This window comes from Jaculus jaculus, chromosome 14 (assembly GCF_020740685.1).
Source record: "Jaculus jaculus isolate mJacJac1 chromosome 14, mJacJac1.mat.Y.cur, whole genome shotgun sequence".
Taxonomy (NCBI): Eukaryota; Metazoa; Chordata; class Mammalia; order Rodentia; family Dipodidae; genus Jaculus; species Jaculus jaculus.
This window is the reverse complement of record NC_059115.1, coordinates 2,425,587-2,432,871: the sequence shown is the minus strand read 5'-3', so window position 1 is coordinate 2,432,871 and position 7,285 is coordinate 2,425,587.

Genomic DNA, 7,285 nt, shown 5'->3' with positions numbered 1-7,285 from the left:
AATAAATATGTAATAAAATTTTTAAAAATATTTAAAGGCTTGCGTGGTGGCGCATACCTTTAAACCTAGCACTTGGGAGGCAGAGATAGGAGGATCACTGCGTAGTCTCAGAATGGTCTTGAACTCACAGCAATCCTCCTACCTCTGGCCCCCGAGTGCTGGGATTAAAGTGCTGAGTCACTGCCTCCACTTTATTTATTTATTTATTTATTTATTTAGTGCATTCCAGGTCAGCCTGAGCTGGAGTTAGACTCTACTTACAAAAACAAAAACAAAACAGTGGGGCTGGAGAAATGGCTTAGCGGTTAAGCGCTTGCCTGTGAAGCCTAAGGACCCTGTTCGAGGCTCAATTCCCCAGGACCCACTTAAGCCAGATGCACAAGGTGGCACATGCATCTGGAGTTCCTTTGTAGTGGCTGGAGGGCTGGCGTTCCCATTCTCTCTGTCTCTCTTTCTCTCTCTATCTGCCTCTTTCTCTCTCTGTCTGGCGCTCTCAAATAAATGAAAATAAACAAAATTATGCTGGACGTGGTGGTGCACGCCTTTAACCCCAGCACTGGGGGTGGGGGGGGCATTGGTAGGAGGATCGTCGTGATTTTGAGGCCACCCTGAGACTACATAGTGAATTCCAGGTCAGCCTGAGCTAGAGTGAGACTCTACCTTGAAACAACAACAACAACAATATATATATATATATATAATATATATATATATATATAATATAAACAAAATTAAAAATAAAACAATAAATAATAATATATATATAATTATATATATATATAATATAAACAAAATTAAAAATAAAACAATAAATTTTTTAAAAAGACTCTGCGTGTTTAGAAAACTAATAAATAAAACTTTTTAAAAAATTGACAGAGTTTCAAGGATAATAGATATGAGTACCAGCCCTGGCGACTTCCCAGCTTCACACCAGCAGAATAAAGAGACGTGGGTTGGGACCCTAATCCTGATTCTCTCCCTGAGAGTTAGAACAAGTGAGTTTTGGAATGCTCATGTGAACACTGAGGATATCACTAGTCGACCCTGCACAACAGGGTTGTTAGGATGAATGAGAGGAATGCTGTCGTTCAACTGAAGTAACAGTGAAGAAATACTGGGCTGGGGGTATAGCTCGGGGATGGAACATGTGCTGGGCATATGTGAGGCCTTGTCTTCCATCCCACACAACATATAATTAAATAACTTTTAAAAACCCAGAGCCGGGGCTGGAGAGATGGCTTAGCGGTTAAGCGCTTGCCTGTGAAGCCTAAGGACCCGGTTCGAGGCTCGGTTCCCCAGGTCCCACGTTAGCCAGATGCACAAGGGGGCGCACACGTCTGGAGTTCGTTTGCAGAGGCTGGAAGCCCTGGCACGCCATTCTCTCTCTCTCCCTCTATCTGACTTTCTCTCTGTGTCTGTCGCTCTCAAATAAATAAATAAAAAAGTTAAAAAAAAATAAATAATGAACAAAAAATATTTTAAAACCCAGAGCTGGGCATGGTGGCGCACGCCTTTTATCCCAGCACTTGGGAGTCAGAGGTAGGAGGATCGCCGTGAGTTCGAGGCCGCCCTGAGACGACATAGTAAGTTCCAGGTCAGCCTGAGCTAGAGTGAGACACCACCTCAAAAAATCAAAAAGCCAAAAAAAATAGAAAAAACCCAAAATACATAAATAAAAAAATACAATCCCAGGCATAGTAGTACACACCCATAATCCCAGCATTGGGGGGTGGGTGGGAGGCAGGAAGATTCGTGCAGTTAGCCTCTCACTCTAGCCGAGGCTGACCTGGAATTCACTGTGTAGTCTCGGGGCAGCCTCCAATGCACGGCGATCCTCCTACCTCTGACTCCCGAGTGCCGGGATTAAAAGCATGTGCCATCACTCTGGGCTTTCCCTCTCTGTCTAGTCAATAAATAAAATAGTCGGGCTGCATGTGGGTGCTGGGGAATTGATCACTGGCAGGCTGAAATTATAAGCAAATGCTCTGAAGCGCTGAGTCACCGCCTCCACTTTATTTATTTATTTATTTATTTAGGCAATCCCAACAGACTGGACTTTTCTTATGAGAGAGACCAAGAGAGAATTGGCACACCAGGGCCTCCAGCCACTATCATGGAACTCCAGATGCCTGTACCACCTTGTGAGCATGTGCGACTTTGTGCATGGGTCACCTTGTGCATCTGGTCTACGTGGCATCTGGGGAGTGGAACCTGAGTTCTTAGGCTTTGCGGGCAAGCGCCTTAACCACTAAGCCATCTATCCAGCCCTATTTATCTTTAAATATTTTATTCAATTATTTTTTGTGTGTAGTTTTTTGAGGTAGGGTCTCACTCTAGCTCAGATTGACCTGGAATTCACTGTGTAGTCTCAGAATGGTCTTGAACTCACAGCAATCCTCCTACCTCTGGCCCCCGAGTGCTGGGATTAAAGGCGTGCACCACCACGCCCGGCTAGAAATAAAATATTTAAATATTTTGTTTTTGGATTTTTTGAGGCAGGGTCTCACTCTAGCTCAGGCTGACCTGGAATTCACTATGAAGTCTCAGGGTGGCCTCAAACTCACGGTGATCCTCCTACCTCTGCCTCCCCAGTGCTGGGATTCAAGGTGTGCGCTGCCATGCCGTGTTCAGGACATGCCAGTGACGGTAAGCTCTGTCCAGATGACAGGGCACTCTGCTCCTATGAACCTGGCAGACTTTGTTCATCTGATGCAGACAACATCCTCTTACCAGGACATGGACGGAGCGTGGCAATTCAAGTTTATAACCCAACACTTAAGGAGCTGAAACAGGATTGCCACACACAAGGTTGAGACCAGCTCAAGACCAGCCTGGGGCTATATCGTGTGAGGTTCTTTTCTTTTCTTTTCTATTTTCTGAGAGAGAGAGCAAGGGCAAAAGAGGCAGAGAGAGATGTGGGAGGGGAGGAGGGAGAACAGAGAGAGTAGGCGTGCCACTGCAAACTCCAGAGGCATGTGCCACCTTGTGCATGTGGCTTATATGGGTACTGCGGAATTGAACCTGGGTCTTTAGCTTTGACAGGCAAGTGCCTTAACTGGAAGCCATCTTTCACCCCTCCTTTTTTTTTTTTTTTTTTTTTCCCAGGTGGGGTTTTGCTTTAGCCGGGGAATTCTCTATGTACTCTCAGGGAAGCCTCAAAGAACTCTTCCTACCTCTGCCTCCTAAACACTGCAATTAAAGGTGTGCGGGCGCCACCACCACCATGCCCAGCACCAGCTTCCTTTTAGTTTTTTTGAGGCGCAATCCTACTCTAGCCCTAGCCCAAGAAGACCTGGAACTCACTCTGTAGCCCCAGGCTAGCCTCAAAGTCATGGGTTTCCTTAAGAGGAACCTCAGCCTACTGAACGCTGGGACTAAAGGTGTGCACCACCACACCCTTCTTTAAATTTATTGGCAAAAGAAAAAAACATGCACCAGGACCTCTTGCTGCTGTAAATATAGGTGCCTTTATTAATTTTTTCTTTTGTTTTTCCAGGTAGGGTTTTACTGTAGCCCAGGCTGACCTGAAATTCACTATGTAGTCTCTGGGTGGCCTCGAACTCATAGCGATTCTCCTACCTCTGCCTCCTCTGCCCTCTGCTGAGTGCTGGGCTTAAAGGTGTGCACCATCACGCCTAGACCAAATATTATTTTTTTATTATTTATTTATTTATTTGAGAGTGACAGACAGAGAGAGAAAGAGACAGATACAGACAGAATGGGCGCACCAGGGCCTCCAGCCACTGCAAACAAACTCCAGACCTGTGTGCCCCCCTTGTGCATCTGGCTAATGTGGGTCCTGGGGAATCAAGCTTTGAACCGGGGTCCTTAGGCTTCCCAGGCAAGCACTTAGCCGCTAAACCATCTCTCCAGCCCTAGCCCAACAAATATTTTTTAAAAGGCATGGATAGGGCTGGAGAGATGGCTTACCAGTTAAGGCGCTTGCCTGCAAAGCCTAAGGACCCAGGTTCAATTCTCCAGTTCCCACGTAAGCCACATGCACAGGGTGGCTCACATGTCTGCAGTTCATTTGCAGTGTCTAGAGTCCCTGGCTTGCCCATTCCCACTCACTCTGTATCTCTCTCTCCCTCTCTCTGTCTCTATAAATAAATAAAAGATATGCATTACAAAAAAAGGCATGCACAGCCAGGCATGGTGGCACATACCTTTAATCCCAGCACTCAGGAGGCAGAGGTAGGAGGATCACCATGAGTTTGAGGCCACTCTGGGACTATGTAGTGAATTCCAGGTCAGCCTGGACCAGAGACCCTACCTCAAAAAACAAAACAAAACAAACAAAAAAATAACTAAACAAAACAAAAAAGCATGGACAGGAATTGTGCCCATATAAGTTCCAATGTCTCACAGACTTGTCCCCTGAGTGTTTTTTCTTTTTTTTTTTTTTCCTTTTTTCTTTTTTTTAGTTTTCCAAGGTAGAGTCTCACTTTAGTCCAGGCTGACCTGGAATAATGAATAATTCATTATGTAATCTCAGGGTGGCCTACAACTCACAGCAATCCTTTTACCTCTGCTTCCCTGAGTGCTGGGATTAAAGGCGTGCGCCACCACATCCAGCTTCCACTCACTTTTAAAGCTCATTTTTCCATTATTTTATTTATTTATTTATTTATTTTAGTTTTTCAAGGTAGGGTTTTGCTCTAGCCCAGGCAGACCTGGAATTCACTATGTAGTCTCAGGGTGGCCTCAAACTCAGCGATCCCCTCCTACCTCCGCCTTCTGAGAACTGGGATTAAAGGCGTGCGCTACCACGCCCAGCTTTAGCACTCATTTTCATTTGCAGTAGCCAGAGGCCCTGGTGCACCCATATATGCACAAATGATTATATACTTTCAAACATTTTTTTGAGGGCTGGAGAGGTGGCTTAGCAGTTAAGCGCTTGCCTGGGAAGCCTAAGGACCCTAGTTCGAGGCTCGGTTCCCCACATTAGCCAGATGCTGTCTGGAGTTCGTTTGCAGTGGCTGGAGGCCCTGACGCGCCCATTCTCTCTCTCTCCCTCTCTCTCTCTGTCTCTCTCTCTCTCTGTCTGTCACTCTCAAATAAATAAATAACAAAAAATATTAAAAAAAATTTTTTTGAGACCTGCTTAACAGACTGCCTTGTTTTATGCGAGCGTGAGAGAGTGAGAGACAGAGAGAGAGAGAGTTGGCACGCCAGGTCCTCCAGCCACTGTCATTAAGCTCCAGACGTGTGCAGCCCCTTGTGTGCATGTATGATCTTGAGCACTTGCAGTACTCTGTGTCTGGCTTACATGGAACCTGGAGAGTCAAACATAAGTCTGTAGGCTTCACAGACAAGTGCATTTACTGCTAAGCCATCTCTCCAGCCCCAATTACTAATTATATACAGTAGGGTAAGACTCTACCTCTTGAGGTAGGGTCTCCTTCTACCACAGGCTGTCCTGTAATTCCCTATGTAATTGCAGGCTGGCCTACTTCTGCCTCCCAAGTGCTGGGATTAAAGGTATAAGACGCCATGCCCAGCTTTCTCCCCCAAATCTTTGTTTTTGTTATTACGGTTTTGTTTTTTTTTTTGTTTGTTTGTTTTTGGTTTTTCAAAGTAGGGTCTCGTTCTAGCCCAGGCTGACCTGGAATTCACTATGGAGTCTTCTCCGTGTGTCCTCGAACTCACAGTGATCCTCCTACCTTTGTCTCCCAAGTGCTAGGATTAAAGGCATGTGCCACCACACCCAGCTCTACCCCAAATGTTGATTTCCCCATTTAAAAAAAAAAAAGTAATGTAACTTTTCTCCTATAAACACACACATACAAACCAGGTGCGGTGGTGCATACCATTAATTCCAGCACTCGGGAGGCAGAAGTAGGAGGATCACTGAATTTGAGGCAAACCTGGGACTACAGTGTGCGCTCTGGGTCAGACTGGGCGAGAGTGAGACCCTACCTCAAAATAATAGTAAATAAATAAAGTGAAAACAATAGCAAAACCCCCAAACAAAAAGTCAAGGAACCAAAGAGCTGCAAATAAATTTCCAAGGATCTACTGTGGGACCAGGCAACTGGTGGGACAAGGCACGTGAAAGTCGCCATTCCTACTTACTCTGCAATTACTGTGGGGAAGGCCCTGAGCGGCAGATCTCATTGCAACTTTCTGATAGGATCTCTTATTATCCCCCTGGACATGGCACCTGCTGATGGGTTGATAAACCCCACAGATATTCTGACTTCTGGGACCCTTCCCCCAAAAAGACACGGCCACCATCAGAACACACGTGTCAGAGAGGGAGATTGACACTGAACAATTAGATTGTTACATAATTAACTGTGTTGTTTTTAAAATATTTTATTTATTTGAGAAAAAGAGAGATGGGCAGGTAGAAAAAGAGAGAGAATGGGTGTGCCAGGGCCTCCAGCCACTGCCAACAAACTCCAGAGGCATGTGCCAGCTTGTGCATCTGGCTTTATTTGGGTACTGGGGGATCAAACTCAGGTCCTTAGGCTTTGTAGGCAAGTGCCTTAAGCGTCGAGCAATCTCTCTATCCCAGCTTTATTATTATTATTATTTATCACAGACAGAGAGAGAATGGCTGCACCAGGGTCTCTAGCCACTGGAAGCGAACTCCAGATGCATGCACCACCTTGTGCATCTGGCTCACATGGGACCTGGAGAATCAAACCTGGGTCCTGAGGCTTTTCAAGCAAGTGCCTTAACCACTAAGCCTTCTCTCCAGCACTCCAGCCCAACATTTTTTGGTTTTCTGAGGTAGGGTCTCATGCTAGCTCAGGCTGACCTGGAATTCCTAATGTTTCATAATGTAGTCTTAGGGTGACCTAGAACTCCTGGTGATCCTCCTACCTCTGCTGCGTGCGCCACCACGCCCCAGCTTGTTGTTTTTTATCAAGGTAGGGTCTCAATCTAGCTCAGGCTATCCTAGAATTCACTATGTAGTCTCAGGGTGGCCTTGAACTCCTACATCTGCTTCCCAAGTGCTAGGATTAAAAGCATGTGTCACCATGCCTGGCTTCAGGAAAACATTTTTTTTTTTTTGCCTTTCAAAATTTTTATTTTATTTATTTTTTTGTTCTGCTGGGCATCCAACCCAGAGCCTTGCGTATGCTAAGCAAATGCTCCACCACTGAGCCTCACTCCAACCGTTGTACAAACGTAAACACAAGCCAGAAATGACAGCTAACAACTGAACGGAGGCGAACAATACACAAACACCCATGAACTCATACTTTAACTTTAAAAAAAATTTTTTTTGTTCATTTTTTATTTATTTATTTGAGAACGATAGACACTGAGTGAA